The following is a 27923-nucleotide window of genomic DNA, read 5'->3' as shown; positions in this document are numbered from 1 at the left end:
ATTTTGAAAACTGCATTGATTTCAGTGACAATACTTCTAAAAGAGAAACAGCATGACTTTATTTGAGTAAAGAATCTGATTTTAAGGGAAAATTGGTTTTATGTTATTTATGTACTATGTCATGTCTTCTTAGGCAAAACTTCCATTTATTGTGGAAAAAAATACCAAAAACGTTCTAAAAAGACACGAAATCTATTTGAAATGTTTGCATTTCAAAACAAATATTTGATTATTTATACGTCCTCATTTTCTGAAGCAGTTTGTTTTTCACCAAGTCTTAAAACAATGTGTTTTCATTCTAAGACAAACCAAAATGCATTTCCAAATATTGATGTATCTAACAAGATAAAAATGCCTAATGTCTACCAGATCTTTTTACTGATTGAAGATTAACACAGTGAGTCTTTACCCCAGCTGGCATGTAAAGGGCAACATCTGATCATACAAGTCCCAGCAGAGCACATGATTAATATTGGCCCATGAATTCAACTCCAAAGTGTGAGAAACATTTTAAATTCTTATGTTACAGATGAGACAGCAACAGAGATTAAAAAAATGTGCTTTCATATACAGGAGAAAGAACTGCCTAGAAATGAATTGTGCGTGTAGACCTTACGGGTAACCTTGTGCACAAACTGGTCTTCAGAGATCAGTAGGGCCCAAATGTGTGCCCAAATGGGCACAACAGTAAGTTTCACTTTATTTGTCCAAAATGCTCTTATTGCTCTGATCACTACAATGTCTTTAGAGCAATATCTTGTGAAATAAGTAGGCAAAATATAGGCTAGATCTTAATCCTCAAATGACAACTTCTTATTATCACTTTATTTTTTCAACAACTATTGCTATGATTGGTCTATTCTGTTACTTACAGTGGTGTTTATCCTAAGGATGAAGGGAGGATGAAGGTGGGGTTTTTTTGTTTTGTTTTGAAGCATTTTAATGGCACTGGAGATCTGTGAACTTGCATGGTCAAATACTGTAGATCTGTAGAGAGAAAGGTGCATTCAAAAACAGAAATATGAAAGAGTTGAGGGTGGGGGAAAGAACATCCATGATCAACTCACTTGGTAGGGTTATCCTGCGTTTTTCAGTGTTTCTTGTCTAAAGACACAGTGAAACAATCAGCTTAAAGTCACATTTTTCAAACATACGTTACTTTGATGTTTGTCTAAAACTGGTGGAGAATGTCAGACAAAGAGTTTGGATTTTTACATTATTTTTACATTATTTCCTTCAAATTACTACAGTTTTCTACAAACCGGTGAATTTCCTAGCAAAGGACTGACTATATTCTGCTTTCCAGGCAAAGGAGGCACAAACAATGTGTGTCAAGGCATCTGAAGTTGTCCTCAAGAGTTAGCCTACCCTAGAACCACACAGTTTTAATGGCCAGGCTGCAGTAGCCATCTTTGAAGGACATTAAACAAAAAACAAACAAACAACAAGAAAAAAAAAGGTAGAACTGAAGCACCCACTTCCAACTCCACAGGTAGCCTGCTAAAATAATCTTGTAATCATTACTCATTGCTAGTTTGCGTAATCATTGAAAATTCAGTGAAGAACGTGCCACGCGATTATGATGATGCTTCTTTGGTAGTTACTTGTCCATGAATTAAGAATGAAGTCTATGAGTCCAAAGCTCTGCTAGCAGCATGGAGAAATCTTCTACGGCACATCATTTGCCTGGCTTAAACCTCTATTATCAGTCCTTGGTCACTTACAGTAATCCCTCGCCTAAGTATCTAATTAAAAACGTATCGATACACAAATATATATAAATACACACACACACACTATCTAAGGCAGCATTTAAGACAAAAGGTGCGCATTATATTTGGCATATATGAATCACCAGGATGCAGACAGCACAGCTTTAGGGATATTTTTATGCTTGTTTTAATCAGCCCAGGGGTAGAGCTAAGAAAGAGTTTTGCTGTTCTTGGTTATACACATTAACATATTCCACATACACCAGATTGCAGCATGTGGTGGTAGAAGAGTCATTCTGAGCAAGAGGAAAAAAAGAATAAGGATAAAAGCATTATCAAGGCTTTTAAAATAAAACTTCTAAAGCACCTTTAAATTGTAACATCTTGAGCAAAGAAAAGCCTGAATTATGTAAAAGCAGGCAGGGAGCCAACATCTGGCAGTAATAAGATTGTTTTGTAAGCAAGCAGTTTTCTACACAGCACGCAGTTCTTGGTCCACATTAGAGCAAATAGCAAATCTGTGAAGATGTGCATGGTCTCCGGCTGCCAGAAGGATACCCTAAGCTTTGAGCAAATTTTTTTTGTGTCATTTGATCTCCAAAAACAGCCAGCTGAGATGAGTTATATTCCCCCTGCCAGGAACCTCGAAAGAATTGTTCAAACCATACACTCATTCCTGCTGAATTGGAAACAAATGCCATCACTTCATTGTTGGACTTTGAAATCAAACTCTCTCCAGCTCTTCCCGGCGTTGCTGGGAGGAAACAAAGCTCCTTCCTGTGTCTGCCACTTTTGTCTCTGTGGAGGCACCTCCTTCCCTCTGCTCCCCTTACCCTTCATCCCTCCTCTCCTCGTCCTGTGATTGCAATCTCTCATTCCAGAAAGCCACATCACAGGCACGTCCCATGTGTTAACTATCTTCTGTTTGCTGCCATTAGACTTCGCCATCGCCTGTAGAAATTGAATTGCTTTATTAGGTCCAGAGAACTGGAGAACAACAAGTCCATTCAGAGTGGCATCCAGCCAGCAGCTTCTTCCTTTAACTTTGTTTGGGTTTGGTTTTCCTCTTTTCTTTTCTTAGAAGGGAAAGATCTCAAGTCCTTCCCTGCTCCTTCCCACCTGTAAAATCCACAGAACATTTGGGTATGTTAGGGTCTTAGAAAGACTGCTTGCAGAGACATTCCTGCTAAGCCAGCCCCACTGTCACTACAAGAAAATAAGAGGAAAATGGTAAACTATCAAACTGCAAAAACACTGAGACCAGTGCGTGCTCAAAAAAGAATAGGCAGCCACTGATATTTGCTCTCCAAACCATGAAGGACATTGACAGTCTCAGGCACTCAGCAGCACATTAGGAAAAAGGTATTGGAGGTTATCCTCCCAGTTCTCAGAGCTGTGTCTAAGTGTGATTTAGATTTTACTCCAGCCTTCATAAGAAATAGTTGCTTCCTCTTAAGTCAAGAATGGTTGAACAGCATTCCAGATATTTAACTCTCAGAGTATCTTTACTGACAATGAAGCATGTATGCATGCTTTGCTTCAAACTGCCCTCCTTTCCCACTCCCCACACAGGGTATCAGAAAGCATTCAGACATTTATCATTTCAAAGTTATTTCACTGCAAATTGCACACTCACCTGCTGAATACTTGCATTATCATATTAAAGACATTTCCTCACTTTTCTTATTTGACTTCTAGAGTTTATTTCCTCAGGAGATTATGCCAGAGATTCAAACTAAACTGTAAATCACCACTGCTGCATGCAGCAGAATTTCATGGAATGGTAGAAAGCTTGGGTTGAAAGGGACCTCAAAGCCCACCCAGTCCCACCCCATGCCATGGGCAGGGCTGCCCTGCAGCTCAGCAGCTCAGCTGCCCAGGGCCACATCCAACCTGGCCTTGAGCACATGCAGGGTTGGGGCACCACGTCTTCTCTGGGCTGCTGTGCTGGCACCTCTCTATCTTCTGAGTAAAGAACTTCCCCCAGCATCTAATTAAATCTCTAAATTTTGTGCAATATAGTGTAGAGGCACTAGATATTATCCAATATTGCTTAGGTTTACTCAGTAATATACAGTCACCTGACATACAAACATAAAACTGAAGAAATTCCCCTAGAAAAAAAGAGAAGAAAAAATGAAGCTCTTTCAAGTATTATTTTAATAAAGAAGTTATTCTTTACTGCTGTAAAAGATCTATATACTAAGCTGAGATTCAGTGCAATTATCTGCAGCACACACATCAGCCAACACTGGTGAAGCAATGCCATCAGGTTCTCCTTGGAAATTTAATACAAAAAAAGGAAGAATACAGTTCTTCATTTGCTTATTTTTTTTGTATCTGGAAGAAAGCAAGTTTCTTCTCAACGAAAATATATTATCACAGTTCTTCATGTTTCAAAGGCCTTTTACATTGGAGTATATAGAATGGAAGGGTTGCTATGACTAGGTGAAAATTAGCAAACTTTGGGTATAAATAGAGTGCCACAGTCCTTGAAAGACTCCTATACAAAACACAGAACGAATTTCCTTTTAAACAAAGAAACTGAGTTCAGAAGAAATACATGGATGCATTAAATACCTAAGACTATAGATTAATTGATCCTTTTTGCTGATTATATCATTAAAAATTCTCCATAGGCCGTTATCCCTCTCATCACTATGTGCATGCAAAGCAGCATACCTCAGTCTGTGCGTGCTCACAGGCAGCACCTGCAGTTGGGGAGGGTCTTGGGAGGAAGTGACAGAAGGGGCCTTCCTTTCCCACTTCTAAACAAAGCTTCACCATGTAGAAAATTCCTGGAAGCTACATTCTTATGTCCAAGGACAGATTTCTTCAGAGGAAGTTGAAGCGAGGGGAAGATCAAAGAACAGATAGGAAGAAGCAGGTTGGAGCAATGGAAGATTCAATCATCAGGCAAATAAACAACGGGGTATGTGACCTCAGAGGGGCCGCGGGGGAGCCAGCATCACAAGCTGAAAGGTGGTAGAGGTGGATTTCAGCGGAAACCTGGACAGGGGCTGGTGAAACAGGCAAAAAGAGCATGTGGTGATCTGCCCAAAAAAATACTGGTGGCTCAGGTGGCGCGTTGTAGGCGATGGCGGATGGAGATGCTGGAGGTAACACTCACATCCATGGAACATGCAGGCCAAGATTTCTAGTCTTTCGCTAAGGGTGACAAAGAAAATTGACTATAGGATAAGGAATGCTTGCATGAATAAATAAGCTGAAAATAAGAAACAGGTTGTGAGTCACAACAGAGGGAGGTCACCAGTTCATCTATACTGGCACTTGCGCTGAGAAATGAGCTATTTAATATATTTAGGCATTATTAGAAAAATGGATAAGGCATGAGGTAAAGACTGCCATTGACACTGAGTTATGCAGAAGAGTAAGAACTTGAGCAGACTGAAGAACTGCACAAGGGCCTGATGAAACTGAGCAGCTAGGCAATAAAAGAAAGAGCTGAATGAAATTCATTGTGTATAAACATTACATTGATGCATGAAAAGAAAAACAATCCTAGCTCCGCATAGACAGCAGTGATTTCCCAGCTAAGGGTTACCACTCTGGAACAAGACCTTAACTGTGACAGATAGTTCCATAGAATGAAAGTGAAAATGTCAGGAACAATCAAATAAATAAAACAAGAGAACAAAGCAAAATCATTTTTGCTGCAGTTGTGCCAAGCCGTGATTCACAAATACGTTTCAAATTGTTTGCCTTCATTTTGTAGAAGAGTGGAACACAATTTAAATTGGAGTTGTTCAGAAAGGTGCAGGGCAGGTGAGTAGCAGAGTAGAAAGGCAACCACGTGATGAACAAGCACAGAGTCTGAGCTTCTACATCTTGGAAGAGAGAGGACTTGGAGCATCTCCAGTCAAAGACTACAAAACCACCAGAGAGAGATGTGGAGTGGGTAGGGACAGATCTGTAGTCCTCTCTCCACAAGGCAGGGTGGGGGAGATAATGTTATTTTGCCAGTGCATACTTATCCTAGAGGTCCTGCTTATCATCAGTGATAGAGACCACTTTGAGCAAGACTGACGTTTGGTCCCGTCTGTTACTGCCACTTCTGAGAGTCATGGTAGCCTCTTAGATCCAATCAGACCAGTCCACCTCTGAAAGTCACTGTTGTTCTTCTCAATCAGAAAAGCAAAATCAAGTGGAAAACAGGCATGTTACTAAAGATACTGTTAGTCATCTTACCCCACGCACCACTACTCATAACTTGAAATGACCCAGTGTTTTCAATAATAGATTCAAATTTGTTCCCCTTGATAGCATTCCTACACTTTTTGAGCTCATTTCATATACACATACTTTGAATAAAACAGCAGGAAAATGGAGTGCACCCAGAAAATTAAACTCGGATTTGTAATACCAATTGCTCATACCAATAGCTGATTTCATGAGTGAAATGAGGATGATCACAGAATGAAAACTCAATTCACAGCAGAAGGAAAATGTCTTTGTTTTCATATTCTACATATTCTCCTAAGAATTTAAATTTTTCCACAATTATCTTATAATAGCAAACATATTTTTAAAGAACAAAACAAAAATGTGTTGACAACATTGAAGCCAAAAAAGGGTGGGGAGCAGAAAGGATAAAACACATTGCAAATAATGCCTGTATGCTGTTTGCCCAGTTTAACCCTTGTACATTCATCATGATCATTATTACTATTTTTCACTTACATATTGTTATCAAGCACCGGATATTCAGTTCACAACTGAATATCTCCAAAATGAACTCAGGAGGAATATGGTTGATTTTTAAAAAGTAGAGAAGGCATCTGACATATACCTTAAAAAAGAAATCCCTGTGAGAGCAAATAACATCCTTAAAATATATATTTATTTTAAGTTTCCTTTAACTCTCTCAGAGCTCTGCTAATGTCAAAGGGGAAGTAAATCCAAGACACCATAAAGCCATCAGACACACCTTGAGTTTAATATATCAATATCTCTTATAGCTCAAATTCTGAAATAGTAGGAAGCGTTGTTTGAGCCACAATGTAACCCATTATGATTGAAATTATGGATTTGCACAATTGGAGAAAGGTAGAAAGAAAGATCAAAGGAAGAAAAAGCTCTATGCACTGAATGTACACACTGCGAACACCAGTTTTGTCAGTTGATTCACAGTTTCTGACAGAGTTGCAGATTTTGGAGCAAAGACAATCTTGAGTTCAATCAAGTTGAGTCAATCACTGCTTAAAAGTGGTCTCAGGACTTCTGTCCACTCCTAAAGCTACAAAATCTGTCAGGGCATTTTTTTTCCCCTCTAGTATGATAGATAGATTTATCTACACTAATGTACATACTTCTATTCACGGACGGGAGGCTCACATTCACAACAGATGGAGAAAGCATCTGATTTAAATGAAGAAAGTACACATAATGGCGTCAAATAACGATGATGTTGTAAGCTGGCTAGAAGATCAGACACCAGTTTCTTCCTCAAGCTTTTCCAGCCACAAGAAGTTTAGGAATTATTTTTAACACAAAGTACTGTATAGTCAATGACTGAAGTATCAATTAAAAATTACCTTTAGAAGAGTTGTTTCTTTCCTATAAATTATCACATCACATCTACATTACTACCAAAGAAAAGGAAAAAAAGGAAGCATGCACAGAAAATAGAATGAAAATTTTTCAGACTTGGCATTTGCTAACGTGTGTCAATGTTTTACCATCAGCATGTTTCAGCTAAAAATCATCCAATAAAGGAAAGATTATTACTGTATCCACTGTAATGAATAGATAATAGTGCTGACTTCTAATGACAGTGTAAAACTAGTCTAGCATCTTAATGAAAACTCATGCCATTAAGAGTCCAGTTTACAACAAATTTTGAAACAAAATTAGGAGGCTTTGAAATCATAAGATGACACTGTGGGACTATGGAATAAAATATGCTATTCTGTAGCTTGTGTGCATGCATCATGAGTATGTGCTGGGAAGTGGGGGACTGCTCAAGGCATACAGCAATACATTTTAATCTGTAAGTGAAAGAAAATGTCATGTCTCATTTCTTTGTGTTTTTTTTTAGTGTTGTACAGCACATTCTTCTCAGATAGGCAGATTTTCACCTCAGTGAATCATTAATGAAAAGTTGATTCAGATGAAAAGTTGGAAATGAACAGTGCAAGCACAAAGCCCTTAACCTTTCCCCGTTTAGGCTGTACTGGAGTGCTAACATAGTAACGCCAGTGGTACATATGAATTTAATAGGTCTACTATTGCCTGTATCATACTAATTTCAGATACAACTCTTCTCTTTACATTCTAGAAGCCTACCAAACCTCAAATATACCAACCAATACATCTCTCTCTTCAGTCTTCAGCTATGAGGAGCACTGGACCCGACATTTCTGTTCAAAGGGAAATCTAAATACTTTATTGATATTTTGGCTTGACAACAGAACAAGAAAATGAAATGTTGAAGCCCACTAGAGAAGAGGAATCCCATGAAAGTTTTCTGAATAATCCCATGTTTTCTTGAGCTTTAAAAAGTGGATTAAGGAGCATTTCATCTTAGGATGCCCAAGACCCTTGCTTCCAGACAGCCTAGGAAGAAGCAGGCATAATATAGAAAAAGAAATTGAAACCTTTGAAACCATTAAGCTGCCTACCACTGGAAGAAAAAGCTTTGTCTTTTCTGGAGGTGTTTGCTCTCTTATCATCAGCCAGGTGACCAGTTAAGAAGCCAGGAGGTTAATTCAGCAAAATGAAATCCGGAAGCTCACTTCCACTTCATATACCCTGGTAGATCCTGTCCATTTCAATGACTCAGTTGTTCAGTAAGATTAAAAGTGCCTTTTTTTTTTTTTTTTTTCTGAGCAGCTTTACTTAGTCTGAAATAAATGCTCTATTTGGTCCTGGAGAAAATAAAAATAAAAATAAAAACATGCTTTCAAGACTATATTAGTAATTAGTAATTTTCCCAGACTGCTGTGTCCTTTTATGGCTGCTGTTCCCCACTGAAGCATTTACATTTTCTCATTCCCTAAAAACGTAGACAAACCAGTCCATGGTGCCTGTTATCCTTTCATGGCATGGGATTAAAACCACATCAAACTAGAAAGAAAGCAACTCTGTTCAAGACATAACATTCCAGTCCAGAAGTTCTCCTGTGACTTCTGCAGGTCTCTTCTGCTCTGAATGGGTGATTGGAGAAAGTGGGAGAGGAGCTGATAAACTTATTCCTTTTTTCTTCCTTCCAAGTAATATCTCTTTTTTTCTTCCCTTCTCAAGCTAGTTGCAGCTCCTTGTCTGATTAACTAAATCTCTCCTGATTAACTAGATCTCTGTAAGGCATGTGATTCACATAATAATTGTAGACACTGCAACATCTTCTGCTTCTGCCAAAGCACACTGCAAGAAGATATGGGGTAAAGGCAGTGAAATCCAAGGAAGAAATCACAAAAAGCAGTTTCAGTAAGCAAAGATTCACCTAAGCTTACTGTATGAAATTAGGCAACCAGACCTGACTAAAATCACTTCCAAGGCACCTTCAAATTTTAATTGAAAGATGATAAACAAATGAGATCAGAACAGAAATCACTCAGATGTGATCAATGCTACTGAAATAAAGTAAACCTGGAATCAGCCTGTAGGCAAATAAAAAAGTGGATGCCTCAGCTACTGAATCCCTCTGGATTAAAGGTGTCTGAGACATTCTAAAACATATTACAAAAGCTGTGAGGGCAAATTCATGGCAATAATTGCTAAAGGCTTTGGTTACTCCCAGGCAAACCGGAAGAGTGACACAATGGGTTATGAGGCAAAAAGCTTAAATCAGTTGTTTGGTTTTACGTGGTAAAAATGGCTGCTTTGTGGAGAAAACAGCCAAAGATCTGACAAAGGAAAAAACATGTATTGATCTAATTCTAAGCTATCCACCAGACTCGACTCAGAGTTTACCACAACGTACTCAGATTCAACGTCTTTGTAGGAATAAGGGTGAAAACAATAACATCAGCTGTAGCATCACTGAAGAAAAACATCAGAGATTAATCAAAAAAGAAAACAAGATAAGTTGCTAAAAGGTTAAAGAAACTAAGTCAAATAGGAGACAATTTTAAAATATTTTACGATGACTTCAGAGCAAATGTGTGTCACGTCTTTAGAAGTTTCAAATGGAAACCAAAAAAAAAAAAAAATCCTAGCCTTTATAAATCTCAGTCTAAAGACAAGTAAAAAGACATTATTTAGAAGTAGAGGTCACATCCCAGTGAAGAATATGAAGAGTACAGAAGTCTATGTGCTAAATGCAAAAACACAATAAATCAGAAAACATTTTGAAAAATATCTTGCCACAGGCATCCCAATCAGTCATAAAAGTCTTGCAAACAGAGAAGCATCAAGAGCTTTGTCAGAGTCAGTGTTACGAACACATGAAAGGTGTGTAAAGGAGAATTCCAGGAAGATAAGACTATATCAGAGAACTTAATTATTTGTGCTGGTGTTTATAATAGAAAAGGTCAGAGTATTTTTTTGTATGCGTGAAACAAGTTTGAAATTGCTAACTGAAGTGCCAATAGGGTAAATAAAACAGTAGCAAGTCTCAAAGACCAAATGCCACTTACACAGCAGTTCTACAGAAACCAATATATAAAATCCTAAGTAAGCCATTTATCACTTCAATGTCTTTTAAGGGCACCCAGCCCAGAAAAATGGAAGGCTGCACAAATGAAAAAAACTTATTAAATAGGTCTCAGAAGCAAGGAAATACTTAATCCTGTTCCATAGGTTTCTATATCAGGCAGATGCTTGAAACTTTAATATATACATGTCTATTTATATACCCATAAATATCTTAAAAGAGAATAAGCAAGTAGATTTTATAGAGGGCTGCCATACTTACTAAATGTATTGCATTTTTTTTTAATACACCAATAAACACATAAAGGGGATGATTCACTTTATAATATATTTAGATTCTCAAAGAGCCTTCGCAGATTGGGAGACATATAAAGTAGCTGAGCTGTCATGGAAAAGGAAGAAAAATATTCAACTTATAAATAGTAACCTCTTGAAAGGGATTGAGGGAAAGAAAAGAAAAAAAAGCAGCTAACTCAAAGGAGTAGTATCTACTTCATGAACTCCATTTCTCAACCAATGGATCTAGAACCAATGAATCTGTTGATCTGTATCAGAGGCTGAATAGCAAGTAAAGGTTACTCATATCACGAAGCTTCTCTGAATTGTATTAATTGAAATGTGCAGCAGAGATATATACAAAGATCTCTGCATGAATGGACAAGAAGATTTCAGGTAGTAATTCACACTGCTAATTGTAGAGTAAAATATGTCAATGAGAATAATCATAACTGCATAGGAAAAATAGCAAGCTGTCTATTATTCTAAAACATTCTAGGAAACCAGCAATAAATAATAAAAGCAGTCCTTTAAGAAAAATAACTTAGTGAAAGCTAACAAAATTAACAGAGAAATCAAAAAATAAAATGTCTTTTGGTTTTTTTTTATAGTGATATACACCTGCGCTAGGTCTGATACTTGAGTGACATGGGCAGAGCTGGTCACTGAAAGGAGTTACATTAGATCAGAAAAGGTGCAGAAAAAAGAAATATGGCAAGGGAACTAAAGAATAATTTCTCTGCGAGGGATTAAAATAAAGTTAGCCAGATTTCCTCAGGCTGGAAAAGACACAATAAGTGACAGACGTGATAGAGACTTAAAATTTCTAAAGGATATGGAGAATGTGAACAGTGAAATGATAAACTTCATATGATGCCATGAGATAACAGATTTAACACAAGCTGCTGAAAGTCCTTTTTCACACAGCAGAAGTCATTGCAATGTAATATTAGGGGGACTAAAAGCAAAAGGAGCCTGAGAGCAACCAGACTGATACGCAGAGAAGTCAATCAAAGATGATTAAGCACAATGGTAAGGGAACTTTCAGCTTGAGAAGGATATTAATGATGATTTATCAGCAACTATGAAAATAAAACAGAAAAGTGATGTTGATTAACTGGCGTACCAGCATGTCTGTCCCTGAACACCAGGTACTGGCGGTCAGCTGGAAGAGGATTCTAGTCTCACTGAATTTTCCCACTGAAAATTTAAGATGACAACATTTAAGATGAAAAATGATTTTGACTAGCATGCATGTGGCAAGGTACTTGTTGTAGTCCAGGAATGCATTGCAGGTCAGCTACATAGATGGACAGTGCAGGTCATGGCATATTTTCAGCTTTCTATGAGGTAATACTGCTCAGTTAAGTCACTTTCCATATATTAATGTGAAGTTAATATGACCACACCAGATATCCCTGCAGAAGCTACTGAAATAGAAGAGGAGAAAGGATAAGAAATTAAAATAGTCTACAATCAAACAGCAACCAAACTCATTCGGGCATATCTTTCATCCATTGTTTTTCCAAATCTCACACTTACCTGCAAGCATATCACATGGCTTGGGAAGCTAAATAATCTTTGAGGCCCCTTCCAACCCAAGCCATTCTATGATTCCACATTGAGCAGCCACTGGGAGAGCACCAAACCTGGCTTATGTCATTATGCACATGAAATTACAGATGCTCTTAAAAACTATATAAAGACTCTCCAGAGCTTTGCAGTATCACATATTTCTGCTTTCAGGTAAAGTAGGACCCTGAAAAGAACCAGCTTTCTTAAGTGCTTCTATTTCTCCTCTTGCCGAAGCCAGGGAAACACAAATCTTTTATTTGTTTCTCAGCTGCTCTAGTAATCATCACATAACTTGTTCTGCGTCTCCTTTTCACAGCCTGATAAATGGAGAACTCCAAATGAGACCACAGTAAGAATGGTTTCTCATTGTAATGTGTGACAGAATTTCTACTGCTCAATTTGCAGTGCGTGCTGGCTTGGAAGTAAAGATGTCTCTCAGGTCACAGCATCACAATTTTGCCTATACCAAAACACTGCAATAGAGGTTCCTACATAGAATCATAGAATCACCAAGGTGATTGACCAAAGACCTAAAAGATCACCCAGTCCAACCATCCACCTACCCCCAATAGCTCCCACTAAACCATGTCCCTCAACACAACATCCAGTAATGTTGTGTTGTAATGTAATATTTATATGTAATAATGCCATATTTCTTTTTTCTGCACCTTTTCTGATCTAATGTAATGTTACAAACAGTTGTAATGTGAAACCTAATTTGTATTTGTAATGTGTTTCAGAGCCACTGGAAAGACATAATCTAAATGCAAATTAATGTACATTTTGGGTTGTTCTAGAGTATTATCTCTGTAAACAAGTAGATTTTTTTATTGGGCTTTGAAGTTGCTTGGGAAGATAAAAATCTCTGAAAATGAACAGACCCTATCACAGATAAAATTTACTAAGGGAAAAATTGCAGCAGCCTTTTTGGGAACATTCCTAAGGGAGTATGTCATACACTAGGAAACCCATTCTGGATAAAGCTATAAAATCGCTCACCTTAATTCATATGCCAAATTCTTCTCTATTGAATAACAATTTACAGTATACTGCAGTGTCTGCCAGAAACAGCAGAATGAAAGCCACAGCTGTGTCTGTTATTGGGCAGAAAATACAGTGTTGTCTGATGCATTTATTCGCTGTATGAATGAATTCCCTATATGTTTTTTCAATAACTATCTGGGCACTTTATCACTTTTCTAGTGGGCTACAAGGGCTGTTCCTGGGGACGAGCCTACTTTCCATCTAGACAAATGTGGGAAGAAAATCAAATGCTTGATCTGAAGCTTTTTTTTCCTGGAACTTCAGAAAGACCACATGCTTGAGGACATCTAGAGAGCCAAAATGCTGCTAATAGACTCTTTGGCAGCATAATACATAACTGAACACATTATCTGGTCTGTCCCCAGCTTTCTTGTAAAGCATTTTCTGTAAAGACTAGGATTGATCTGAAACTTACTGCATTCTGGCCCATTCTCACAACTGCACAGTGTTGAGTATGTTCAACATGGATGCTGTAGATGTACCAGCATCTCATTGCTCTCAAACTGAGTAGTATCACCCTACCTTGTTGTGAAAAACAGTTCTTCATCTGTGAAAATCCAGTAATGCTTTGAAACAAAATGTTGTGAGAAAAAGAAGAAAAAGAAATCATAACAGCAACAAATTTTTAGATGCATATCTGCTAAAAAATATCACAAAAATTTCCAATGATTCTGTTCCAGCTGGCAACAAAAGACTATAAAAATTCTAATTAAACCAGAAGCAGGATGCCTAAGAAACTTATATTTTCAGATGATTCATTGCTGTGTTCAAATTTTTGCTTGAAAAGCTAGCTGTCACTTCTGCATTTGCTCAGCTCCATGGGTCACATATACCCTATGCTCCATAAAAAAAAAGCATACTTCATACTTCTACACAGGCAGAAGTAACTTCCATCAGGCTATTAAAAACAATAAAAGTGAAGCAAAACATGGCATAGCGAGAGAGAGAAGGCATTCATTTTGGATTTGAATGTGAAAGCATTAAATCCTCGGTCCTGTATTAAATTGGGATAGATCAAATCATGCTGTGAATATTCTCTCACTGTTTTCAAGAAAAGCACTCTTACTTTTAAGCAAAAGCTGAAGTTGATGTGCTCATATGATCCAGGGTTCTCAATTAGCAACTTATGAATCCAGCTTTGATTAAAGAAGAAAATCAAATACCACAGTGAAGATTTCAAGCAGTTTATTTTTACATCCCAGACTAACTTCTGGCATCACTTATATCTGGGGGGGGGGGGGGGGAGGGGGATGGGGAAGCAAGGAGCAGCTCACAGGAGCAGTATAAACACACATTCAACTCCCGCTGAAGAGAAAGCCAGAAGGGCTGTTATGAGATGCTGCAGTCCTTGGGAGCAGGCCCTTTCCCTGCTTGCCCTCTGGCTCCTCTAGGCCTGCAGCATCCCCTCCTAGAGGCAGCAGAAGCAGACAGCTCAGACATGTCTGTGCTCACCAAAGTGCTTCTTGACCCTGACTTAGCACAGCACTTAGAGAGTATTTTCATTCTTCATTCCCTAAGCAGTTTTCTCTCAAATGAATTACACACAGCATGGGCCTGACCAGAAGAAAATAAAGAACAATAATAAAAGAGAAATATCACTGAGTACAACTTTATTGATCTAAGGAGCTACGTCTCTCAAGATGATAGCCCCAGGGCTGTGACTGTATCACCTCCAAGTTTCTTGCTTCAAGCAGCAAGCTGGAGTTGATATCAACCTGGGTTACCCTGTGACATTATCATTAACCACAGACCATTCTGACACGCCACTTTTAGATCTGTTAATGAAGGAGATTCTGCAGAACAAAGCTGGCAATTAAGCACATTTCACCTCTGTTTGGAGATAGCTATTGCAACTTAAAACCTGAAAATTGAGTAACTGCGTAGGAATATCCAGCCTTCTTCGGGGGAATACTGCCAGAATCAATTATAGCTATATTAATGTTCCATACACACAACTGCCTAAAACCAAAGCAATTTTTAAAAAAAGCTTTAATTGAAGCCAGGATTTCAACTGTCTTCTGAAGCACTGCGTGATCATTTTTGAAGTTTTAGTTTTCTTCTTTCTCTTGCCCACCTCCCAGCAGAGAAAAGTTAGTGAAGAAGGATTTCTGCTTTGCATACCAAATTTGTCATAAGCTTTCTATCATTTTTTAGCTCAATCCTCTGAATTCAAAACTCCTAATTCCAGAATGAAATTGGATAGAGACAAAGCCTGCAGTCACTTGGAATACTTTCAGAACAGAGCTGGTTAGAACCCCAGTTTTTCCATATCCATGTACACGATCCCCCTCTTAATATTTATGGGTCTGAATTGAAACTCAGATCCAATTTGGTCCAAAACATTAGTAAATGTTAAGATCAGTTTTGTTTGTTGTATGATCTCTGCTAATGAGCACTGGATTTTGCAATCCTTGTTTACAAAGAACAGAGCAGCTGGGATTACTGGAACCAAAACAAAAGGCATAGTAGTTACACAGATAAAAGTGTGTGGTATAAATAACAAGCCAGGTGCTTCCACAAAATCTCATCAAAAGCAACTGAAGAGACTTTCAGTAGAATTGAGAGAAATATAGGAAGAGCTAACAAGAGTAAATAGTTATGCCCAATTTATCCATAGTTATCCAATTTATCCATTAAGAACTGCTAGTTCTTAATGAACCTCACAAAACAAAAATAAGTCATAGTTTGAATTTACTCTTTCTGGGGCTGCATCAAAACAAGTGTGGCCATCAGGTCAGGGGAGGTGACCCTGCCCTTTTACCCTGTGCTGGTGAGGCCACACCTGGAGTACTGCATCCAGATGTGGAGTCTACTACGGTAGAGACATGGACCTGTTGATGTGTGTCCAGAAGAGGGCCACAAGAATGATGCAAGGGATGGAACACCTCTTCTACGAGGACAGGCTGAGAGAGCTGGGGCTGTTCAGCCTGAAGAAAAGGCTGCAAGATGACCTGATAGAAGCCTCTCAGTATCTAGAGGGGATTTACAGGAAAGAAGGAGACAGACTCTTTAGCAGGGTCTGTAGTGACAGAACTACAGCAAATGGTTTCCAGCTCAAAGAGGGTAGATTCAAGTTAGCTAAAAAGGAAAAAGCTTTTCCAGTGAGGGTGATGAGGAGCTGGAACAGACTGCACACAGATGTGGTGGATGCCCCATCCCTGGAGATTTTCAAGGTGAGGCTGGATCAGGCCATGATGTAGCTATAGTGTCCCTGTTCATTGCAGGGGAGTTGGACTAGGCAACCTACAGAGGTCCCTTCCAACGCTAAGGATTCTATGATTTAAAGGGTATGCTAGAACATTTGAATTAAACGCTAAGCTTTGTGGAACATAAACCAAAGTTCACACACACATGCATATATTTATAAAAAAATACATATTTCAGTATGTAAAACACTTTTTGTTTTTATATAAATAGAGAAAACACAACTATATTTATACGCACATATCTACATATATATATATATTTATCTCTATATGTATATAGAGATATATATATATATATATATATATAAATACAGATAAAGCCTCCAAGTCTGTGTGTTTTCACAGTGTTCTTACAGAGCTAGGAGTTTCTACCTACATAGGACAAATTGATCATTTGCTGTTGAGCACACTGTTCCATGCAACTCTATTCAGGACAAAAGATTCCTCAGTACCACAAGGCATCCACAGTGTAGGACTGTCAAACCAAGCAAACACAACTGATGAAAGATAACTGTTATAGTTTCCCATCATTCTAAAAATCTACATTGGCATTGGTGCAAGAAGGTACGTGAAAAACAGCAAGATACTAAATTTTTAAACCTCAATACTAAAGGGCTTTGCTATGCAAGCCCTTGCATGTAAAAAAAAACAAAACAAAACAAAAAAAAAAAACCATACATCATGAATCACTTCCTAAACACATCTTTATCAAAATAAGCATAGTTCACAGATCATATACAGACCAGGTTTCTCCCAGTATGGACCATGCAGGAGAATGGATGATCTCAGTGACGTTGATAAGGGTCTGAATTTTGGCTGTAGAAAAGTAGGTACTCAGGCTGGATGTGCACTTGCATTAGAAGATCTCACTAGTTTAGTTCATTTGGCAAACCAGAAGACATGAGAGAAATGAGTGATCTACCAGTATTTTAATTAAGCCCATGACTCAGGCATTTTCTCTTGTAATTGTAGACTGACCAGAACGGTTTTCCAAAGGATTTCCGCCTGCTCCAGGCTACCTAACTTGTTTGTAGTATTTATAATGATTTGTATCTGTACAAAAGAAAATAAGAAACCTACACAAATCTGTCTTGGTCAGGAACTCATCATAAAAAGATATTCATCAGTTCTAGTACTCTGTGGTTTCTTTTGAGTATGTTCCCTTATTGCCATAATCTCCAGTTGTATTATTTCTAGCTGTTTGTCACTAAAGCCAGGCTGCTCTAAAAGAAGAAGAGAAAAGAAGGAAAATAAATACTCTAGTGACCTAAAATGCCTCCAGATATCCTTAGGTTTTCAAAACCCAAATCCAAATTTAAAATTGGCCTCTGGAATCTCAGAAGTTTGAGCCTTTTTGTTCTCTGTGGATTTCATCTGATCTCTTAGCAACTTCTTAGCATCCTTTCCCATAATCTCACAGGATCCTACAAAAGTTATAGCATTTCCAAAGCACTTGCATGTCACAGGACCAAACACCTAGTTTCTGCTATTCTTGCTCGCCCAAAGCATGCCCTCCTAAAAAGAGCTTTGTTTAAAAACAGGCTAAGTGAGGACCTGAGAATTCTATCCACTGAGCTGTCCTCTGTTCTGAGCAGATAGCAAGCACAGCTGTCAATTTTTTTGGATATGTGATCTGAGATATGTAGCTCCCAGGCTACGTATCTCATCACTTCATTCTGCTTTCCTATTAGAGATGAGAGAGCCTGGGTGATAACATCGTTTGAAAAATGCCTAAAATTATTCCTCCACCCAGAGGATTTATTTGAACTGATGTATATTTTCTGTCTGCTGTGGCAGCATTATGCTTCTGCAATGCAGTAATCTTAGCTCTGAGCAATCTGGAGCAAGAGCAGCACAGCCTCAAACCTGTAATTGTTTATACTTATTGGCATTCCATCTCACCAATTCATCTCCATTATCACATGCATCTTGACTTCATTTTCCCTGACAAATCAAACACGTTCTATCCTCAGACAGAAGAAAGATTTCTTAATGTTTCTGTTTCTCAGAGCACAGCTTGTAAAGTTACCGTGTCTCAAGCTTGCCATAAACGTGGAATCTCTCTCAAACCACGGAGCAAAGCCAAGAGGAGATCAGAGACACAGCAGCAGCCAATTTCTTATGCTCCAATTATCAACTACTCAACATTTTCACTCTGGAAAATTTCTAACTCAAGAGCTTATTAAATGAAAAGTTTGTTACAGCACAGACATTAATGAGCCCTCTTTTAAGAATACATTTGTAAGCATTGCAAGGAAACTTAATTAACATCCCTCTCTTCTCTTTCTCAAAATTCCTTCTATAATTTAATTTATACGTTAAAGAATAGCTTCACTTTCATGTTTCTACTAGTGAATTAGGGAAAGATGTCTGATTATATGGTAAATAGAGAGATAGAGATAATTTTAAGTACCTTGGAATATGGTACAGTCACATAGCAATAGTAAAGTTCCGTAAAATTTTCCATAGATAATAAAGCTGCTAAAAAAAGAAAAGAATTTAAGCAGCAAAGATTTTAATCAAAGAAGAGCGATGCTGAAACTTTGTTGAATGATCCCCTCTATTTCTCCTTTCAGCAGATGAAAACACTCAGCTGAAAAGTGTAAAGTGACATCCGAGCCACATATTTTGTCTGAGTATCAGTGAAGTAGAAATATAATGTTTCTAACCAGTGGACATAACAAACACATTTGTGGCACTCCATGAAAATTCCTAATGCTAGAACATCTATGCATTGATTATCATATGTGCCTTTCCTAAGTTATCGGAAATGGAAATTAAACCACTTAACCTTGTAGAGATACCTTCTCCAAGAATCAAGAATGACTACAAGGGCTTGATTTAGACATTTTGAATCAACCTCTTGGGGAATCTTATTTTTCCACCAATGACTGCAGAAACCACAGATTACCCTCTCTGGGTGAAGCCAGGCTTTCTGTAAGTATCTGTAAAAGTACTCATATAGATGATAGTCCAGCAGACCTGAGTCCACAATCAACTTTTCTATTAAACTTAGCACTACAATATCTCAGCATTTTCTAACTGTGTAAGTGAAGATAATCTTATTTTAATACCACATAAATCTTGGCACTGTCTTCAATGCAAGACAAAATGGATCTATATCCAAGTCCAAATACAAGTCAAGTTGTTTCCCATATGAAGGTAGAACTTCAAAGTAAACCTAGAAGCAGTGTGCCTTTATTTCAGTTATTTTATCTATGTGGCATTATTAACAAAACTTTAAAGAAAAATTATGTATTTTACTGCAATTTCCTTTTTAACCTAACACTCATTTTCAAACCTCTTGAAATATATTAGGTACAATTAAATTCTTTACCATCTTGCTCCTTAAAATTAACTAGGACTGAATTTTTAGTGTTATGCCTGGCCCTATATTTAATTACCCACACATATATTCTAAGACACCATGCTGATTTCTGTCTAGAGGAAATGACCTAGGATCACTGGAAGCATATGAAGTTCATTTTAAGATGGAGCAATAACTTATATTAGAGGATGTAAAAGGTCTTAACCTTCAGTCCCTCAATATACTGCAGCAAAAAAAAAAAAAAAAGTTCTTTTTTAATTAAAAAGAAAAAAAAATACCATCTGCAATGCATTTTTCCCCCAAAGTCACAAAGTCACTTAATTGTCTTTAAAAGAAAAAGCGTCTCCCTGACTAAATAACTGTGCATGACTATACCTACAGGAAGCATCAACCAATTGGCTAGCTGGTTTTGCTCTTCATTTTTGAGCATTGTTTCTTTTATGTTGCAGCCTTTCAGAATGCTCTGAAGCATGACTTTTATTTCTGTCTGTTCTTGATTTGAAATGAAATGGCAAAATAGTAGAGACACACACATAGGCTTTCCCCAGTATAAAGCTTTCATCTTGCTTGAAACTCTTTGCTAAACACATCTGACAGTTTATAGAAGCACAATTAGAGGTTCAGCTGAAAGTTGAAAAAAATATGGTGCATGCTTCTTGAAAATAGATATAAATGTGTGAAACTATCATACAAATTGTTTAGAGCTTGTCAGTTTTTGTGTTTGATTTCAGGGACCTAGTATAAGATTTTTGTTTAGAACAAGAATTTTAAAAATGTTTCAGGAAATGAACATCCAACTTGCAGATCAATCTCACCCAGTCACTGACATCTAGCTAAAAGCTGAATTAATTGGGCTTTCCATTAAGAGCACTCTTTCAGGAATTTACACAGCACTAACTCAATGAGCTTGCAAGGACTGATCCTGACAGTGCTATAACCTTTCCTAAAGCAACAAAATGAACTTTAAAGGAAGAATCAATTGCATTTTGCCTTTGAATTATCAAGCCAGGGTGTTATGGTACGGCTGATTATTAAAGGCAGATCAGCCATAAAACTTAAAACAGGGGGAGTGAAACTATACCTTGCACAATGTTAGCCTCTACTGAGAACGTGCAACGCCAGCTCTGCAATGGGAAAACCTGAAGGAGCTAGTTAGAATTGGAAATATTTTTAAAGGACTCAAAGAATACCAGGTCTCAAACAATTTAAGCCTTGAAAGATTAGCAGCTGAGCTTTAATCTGGCCTTGCAAACATTTGACTAGACAGCACAGTAACAAGCTATAATAACTGATAGAGATTTCTCACTAAGATTACCATGGACAAAAATATTGTAATTTGATTTGGACAGCTGTAAGTCTCCAACATTTTATCAGTTTACCTGGTCAGTAAAACAAAAACTCAAGGGTCTTCATCTTGTACTGGACACTCGCTTCATGAGATGAGACTTGCTGCATTTCAGTATCCAGAATTCCTGTCCTCATACTCTAATTCTCTTAAGCTGTCCACCCACCTCAGTTCTCTGTTCCTTCATTGTTCTCATCATCATTACATATGTCCACAGTCACAGAAACATAGGTCCCTGCCTCTAAAAAAAGATGTCCCACTCCACCTCCCCTTCATTTCCAAGTTTCCTACATCTAAAAGATGGAAAAGACCCCAAAAACTGCAACAAGGGTTTACAATTGATCTACCTCTATGAATGGTATTTATACCTGCTGATCCCCTGTGCCCACTATATCCCGTCCCTGTCAAAAAGGGAATTTCCTTCAAATCACGAAGACTGCATCTGAAAGTACAAAAAGGAGTTTTTAGCCATGCTGTTTTTATTGCTTTTCAACACATGAAGGAGAGAGCCAAAGCTAGTTCTACTTATGAGGGGCTCTTCAGCCAGCTCTGCCAGGCCCAGGAGCAGCAACCATTCATGTTGACTTCTTCCTGTGCAGATATGCCAACACATGCTAACCAGAGATCAGCATAAAGAGCCAAATATCTTACCTATATCTTACCTTAATTCATAAAATGTGATTGGCCAGAAAATAAATTTGCAATTTATTTAGAGTCTAGCTGTAAAAAAAAAAAAAAAAAAAAAAAAAACACCACTGTATCTCATCATGGCCATTTCCATCTGTGACAAAAGCGTGTGAAACATGGTGATTTAAATCTGAGAAGCCCATGCTCAGTTTCTAGGAGTTGGTCCTGCATTTAAAGTTTTGAAGAACACAGCACTGAGTTCTTTGAATGCTTTCTTGCCTTTTTTGTGCAAACAAATCTGACACAGTTTCTACCAATATACTGTCATCTCAGAACACAGTTCAGGTAAATCTGCAAACACTTTCAGACTTGAAAAAATTTCTATCCAAGCACATTGCCAACCTTTACCAAGTTTGTCAGTCTTAGCTAAGAAAGATTATATTGAACAAACAAAAATTATTTCAAAAGAAAAATTTACGTCCAGTCCATGGCTGGGGCAAAGTTTCAGGTCAGCTCTTTATTTCATCCCCACCAGCTCCCACATTGCATTTTACGATGGAAACCTGAACCAAGGAATTCTCCTAGAGCAGCTACAACACAAAACGCTGAAACCAAGCTCAGAGAATTGTTTGCTCAAGAGCACCAGCCAAGCATCTTTACCATGTGTTAAATACAAGTTATTTGAAAGGCATTCAAAAGCTAAATTGGGCTTAATATTACCTTTTAAGTTTTATGGGTTGTGGAAATTTTCCCTGCTTAATTATCAAAGCATTTTACAGCCTTCTACAATCTCCAGGAAAATAAGGACAGAACAGAGAGATGGGGGAGGCATCCGGATGAAAGCCTGACCTCCAGAGCTCCCAGGGAACTGTAGTGGCTGTTAGCCTCCAAAAGCAAAACAGTGACCGCCCTTTCCAGGAGAGCTGGAGGCTTTGAAATTGGAAGCTGAAAGGCAACAGCTGGAGTGATTTGCGTGGCACATGCTGTCATGCCCAAGACAATTAGCCAACTACTGCTTTCCCATTGGCAAAACAGTCAGGTTGAGGACTGCTACGAGCCCAGCCAGTGCAAGTTCCTACACTATGTCACTGTCACCAAGAAAACAGGCATTGAGATTGTATATCTCTATGGTGTCTGTCCACCCAGTGAAAATCAAGAGAATGAATCTGCCTGCCTTTCTCATGGGCCCAACTGAATCACTGAGAGCCAAAGAGAGGAGGAAAAAAAAAAAAAAGTTAACTTTTGGGCCAAACTGCTCCTTTAATAACCAAGGCCAACAATGCCAAAACATGTTCTTCACAGCTTCCATGGGCTAGATCAAGGCAGCAGAATGTCTGCTGAGCCTTTAAACATGCTGAAAGCCAATGTCAAGGCTCTGGAGAAGCAAGGTGAGTTCTGGTAGAGAAATGATTGTGAAGGATTCCTTCCCTTTGTGTTTGCATAGCCCAGCAGTTTAAGGCTCTGCAACAAAGCTCTCCACTTGCTAATACAGCAGAATCAAACAATAAAAGAATAAACTCTTCTTATCCAAATCCCACTGTACTCCAGAGGGAAGTTGGTACCCAAGCTTCTTGGAAATCCTGCTAAGAGTTTAACTGGATGTAGTACAACTTCTGCTCCTTAAGAACAATGACAACTTTCCTAGCCTGTCTTTCTGAAGATTTGGCATTCAGCAGTGGTGACTAAGAAAGATTTAGGGAGCCATAAATTAATTTCCAAGTTACAGTAATAAGGGAGTGTCACATTTACTCAAACTGCTTCCTTCCCTTTTCTATCAGTTGAAGTTAAATACACCAAGCACTGAAAATAATCTAGGCACACTTGCCAGTGTCCAAGTTTAGCCTAGGTCTTCAGAGCCTATTACAAGCTATTCAATTAGCTTTTTAGTGCAGTTAGACAACTACTCAATTCAACAGTTTGAAAAGTACATGTGCTTAGGCAAATTTATTTCTTCTAAAACATTTCTGGACCAAGAGTGGTTCTGACACATGTATGTGTGTATTCCAACAAGTAAGGCGATATGGCTGTCGCACTGCAGCCAATTAGTCCACCAATATACACTTTGCATGCAACACATAGGATTTATACTAGAATGTGAGAATGAGTGCAATTTTAGATGTTAGATAGATATTGAGTACACTTAAATAAGGAACAATACTCAACAGCTTAGTTAACATCCTCTGTTGTCATACATTTCCCCACTCATGCTTGGCTTCTATCAAATGGGCTCCTCACAACAAGAAAGACATTGGGGGAGTGGAGCGTGTCCAGACAAAGGTGTGAATGGTTTGGAGCACAAGTCTTACCAGGAGCAACTGAGAGAACTGGGAGTGCTCAGTCTGGAGAGGAGGAGGGTCAGGAGAGACCTTATCCCACTGCTTTACAAGATCTAAATTAAAAGAGAAAAGCTGTTGAGAGTAATAGAGCACATGGCAGGGGAATAAAAACTACAGAGAAAAGCAATTGTAAAGATGAATGTGAAAACAAGAAAGGATGCTTCTAATAAGCTGCACACATGACAGAGGAAGAAATTTACAAAACACACTCAATTTTCGCTTATGCTCTCAGAAGGATTCATCAGTTTCTAGAAGTGTTACTCAGCTTTTATTTTCTTTTTTCAGCTCTGCCTAGCTTCAGAATTTCCCCACCCCTTTCCTCACACTTGCCTTCAGCTAGGAAAACAGCTTTGTGCTGTTGTGGGCCAGGCAACCAGGAGGCCAGGTTGGTTGGGATCCTGGGCAGCCTGATCTAGTGTTTAGAACTGGGTGAGCCTTAAGGTCCCCTCCAGCCTAAGACATTCAATGATTCCATGATATGATTCTACGATCACTGTTCTCCCACAAGAAACAGGCTGAGCATCAGACTTCATGCTTTACTGAAGCATCAGAAAAGGCAGATCACGACAGCTCCATGGATATGCCAGTTGGGCTGTCTCCCAGCAGAGCGCTGGTAGGCACTTTTTAATGGCAAAAGGAAAAAAAAAAGAAAAAAAAAGAAAAAAAAAGAAAAAAAAAGAAAAAAAAAGAAAAAAAAAGAAAAAAAAAGAAAAAAAAAGAAAAAAAAGAAAAAAAAGAAAAAAAAGAAAAAAAAGAAAAAAAAGAAAAAAAAGAAAAAAAAGAAAAAAAAGAAAAAAAAGAAAAAAAAGAAAAAAAAAGAAAAAAAAAAGAAAAAAAAAAGAAAAAAAAAGAAAAAAAAAGAAAAAAAAAGAAAAAAAAAGAAAAAAAAAGAAAAAAAAGAAAAAAAAAGAAAAAAAAAGAAAAAAAAGAAAAAAAAGAAAAAAAAGAAAAAAAAGAAAAAAAAGAAAAGAAAAGAAAAGAAAAAAAAAGAAAAAAAAAGAAAAAAAAAGAAAAAAAAAGAAAAAAAAAGAAAAAAAAAGAAAAAAAAAAAAAAGAAAAAAAAGAAAAAAAAGAAAAAAAAGAAAAAAAAAGAAAAAAAAAGAAAAAAAAAGAAAAAAAAAGAAAAAAAAGAAAAAAAAGAAAAAAAAGAAAAAAAAGAAAAAAAAGAAAAAAAAGAAAAAAAAAGAAAAAAAAAGAAAAAAAAAGAAAAAAAAAGAAAAGAAAAGAAAAGAAAAAAAAGAAAAAAAAAGAAAAAAAAAGAAAAAAAAAGAAAAAAAAAGAAAAAAAAAGAAAAAAAAAGAAAAAAAAAGTCTTTGCTCCTGTAACATAATCCTCCAATCCTCCATTTAACACACCGTCCAGCTGAACTGAGGGAAATTTTTTGAAAGGCAATAATAAATTTTATTCAGTATCAAGAGAAGTATTTCAGCAGGACATCCCCTCTAAAATGAAAAGTGGCAGCAAAGGACAATACATACAATCTTACATATACCACACCTTTGACTTAGGTAGCTCTGAGTTAGATAACATTTGTATTCAGAATAAAAGATTCAGCTCACTGATTAGAAGTGTTTTATCCGGACATGGCACATCTTCCCACCTTCTAACAAGGTCTGGCTCTGATGAAAGGAAACAGTCTGTACTGCATATCTTACAGTGAAATACTTTAAGTGGATTTACTAGCTTTCACCCTTCCAACAAAAATAATAATAATAATAATGGCTGTATCTATAAACATGCAGCCCCAAGAAGCTTTCCTCTTCTGTCCCTGAGGAAAAATGAAACATTGGCAGCTAAGAACAGAGATAAACAAATATCTGGGGAAATGAAAAATGACAATAGAACAGAAAAATGAGATAACTTTAGGTTTCTAAAGATCAAGAAAAGAGCCAGATATGGAGGCTACTTCTAAAGGCAGCCCCTGGGAGATAGAGGCTGTAAGCCCAGACAAAGAAACTCATCCTCCAGTTCAGGGCTGCTGAAGTAAATATTAAGGTGGCAAATTCTCAGGTCAGAATTTCTAACTAGTAAAGCAGAGCTACATATTAGCCTAAGGTCAAACAGAAATAAGGACTTTTGCTCAACGGTAGAAAAAATACTAAAACAAATGAAAAAAAAAAAAGTCTAATTTTGGCTACAAATATGTGGAGAAATACAAGTCATTTTTATGTGCTTTGAAAAGTTTTGCAACTTTCTGATTTTCTTGCCTTGGAAAGGAAAAAAAAGTTTTTAAATTTAAAAGATCAACAACAACTTTCTTGAACTAAAGATGATACAATCTGCTTGCAGTGAAATGCATGGCTAATCTTATCTTGGCAAAGTTGGCCAAAGGTATTTTAAATTTTGGAGATACACTGCTTTTAGAAATTCCTTATGTTGTTTGTTTTATGCATAATTCAGACAGCTGAATTACTGGCATCAAGAACAAACCATTGTACTGTTCTTTCATTTCCTTGCATTTCTTTGCATTAATTATTGATCATTTCCTGTACGATTAGCAAAGTTTTGCTTTTGTCTTTTAAAAATAAGTAATTATAAAAATCTAAATCAGGCATGTTTCCAGTTGTACCTAACTAGTTCCTGCTGCTCTGCAAAATACAAAGAGCATCACCTCTTGGTGGCTCCCATCTTGAAAAATGCTACCAGGAAAGCAGTTGCAGACCAGATAGTTAAAACCAGCAAACTGCAGTGCACTTCCATTGCACACAACCTCCATCACAGGGTGAAGGCAGCCCGGTAACCTGCTGGGTGGTAGATGCTCACATAGACCACACTCCTCACTCAGCCTCTGATGCCCAAATCTAGTAGATTTAAAGAGAGATGCTAAGTGGTGAAATAATTGGAAGTAGAAATATTTAGCATTCCAAGGAACTAGGAATATCTAGCACAAGGTATTCTGGATCCAAAATTATGTTTTCTGTGAGTTAGAGCCTGGAATGTAAAGGATTTTTGCACTGCTATCCAGCTAAAGGGAGAGCATTGTTTAAATTTCGTTCAGATCGTATTATTGTAAAAATATTTTTATCCCAGCTGAAACTCTACAAACACCTCCACACCTTTAATTAGGGGCAGCCAATTATACGCAGTATGTTTTCATTCATGTGGTCTATTCAAAGTATTTTTCTTAATTTGCCTCTATGCTGTTCTCATTGTTATCAGTCCCGGTGCAGCTCTCCAGTGTCTGATTAGCAGGAAGCATGGGATGGTGAAATAGCTTGTTGTGACAGCCAGGTCACGCAGCAATAACAATATACCTTGGACTTCCAGCCACAACAACAAGGGGAAATAAAGTTTGCTGACTCAGTGGTTCTGGTTCCTTAGCACCTCTGAAAGCCTGCATCACCTGCTCCTTTTCAAGAGTCCCAGACTTGATGTTCAAGGACTGACTACAGTAGATAACAAGAATGTAAACAGTGAAAGGATGAAGGGAAAGAAAAGAGCAGCCATGCACAGCTCTACAGTATCAGGTATGGTGTTGCATATCACAGTCAAATGGCATTAGCCCCCTACAAGACTAGAACATATGTACATATATACACAGCAGAGTATATTTCTGCACCCACATATCTACAAGAAATGAGTAAACAGCAGCAGTGGAAAGCCATGAGATTGTCACCTTGATAAGTTACATAAGTCTTGTATTTCAGATCTCTGAAAATAGACTTTGGCTGTTTGATTCAACCATAAATCAGAATGCCTGTTAATCTGGTTTTAGAGTGGCTTTCCTGTGCAGGTTGGAGCGTCTCAAAGGAATATACTGTTCATTGATTTATGGACTAGTTCTGCTGAAAAGTTGATTTACCGTTGCTTTCTGCAAACAGTGAATTGCAGCTAGCTGGTTTCTCTGAATATGCAAAGCCT

The 27923-nt window shown here is 37.6% G+C and overlaps 1 long non-coding RNA gene across 2 annotated transcripts in view; it reads right to left on the bottom strand.

Moving 5' to 3' along the window:
• Window positions 1-594: 594 nt before the first annotated feature.
• Window positions 595-27923, bottom strand: part of LOC125690359 (uncharacterized) — a 76778-nt gene continuing 49449 nt past the window's right edge. The window contains exon 6 of one of the 2 annotated variants that reach the window (XR_007375638.1): window positions 595-2831. This is a non-coding gene — a long non-coding RNA (uncharacterized LOC125690359). Of the gene's footprint in view, window positions 2832-24030; window positions 24116-27923 lie in introns of those variants that run through there. The other variant, XR_007375639.1, reaches the window with a different exon arrangement.

This window comes from Lagopus muta, chromosome 3 (genome assembly GCF_023343835.1).
Source record: "Lagopus muta isolate bLagMut1 chromosome 3, bLagMut1 primary, whole genome shotgun sequence".
NCBI classification, from domain to species: Eukaryota; Metazoa; Chordata; class Aves; order Galliformes; family Phasianidae; genus Lagopus; species Lagopus muta.
The sequence above is the reverse complement of the archived record's forward strand: the minus strand, read 5'-3'. Positions and strand labels throughout refer to the sequence as shown.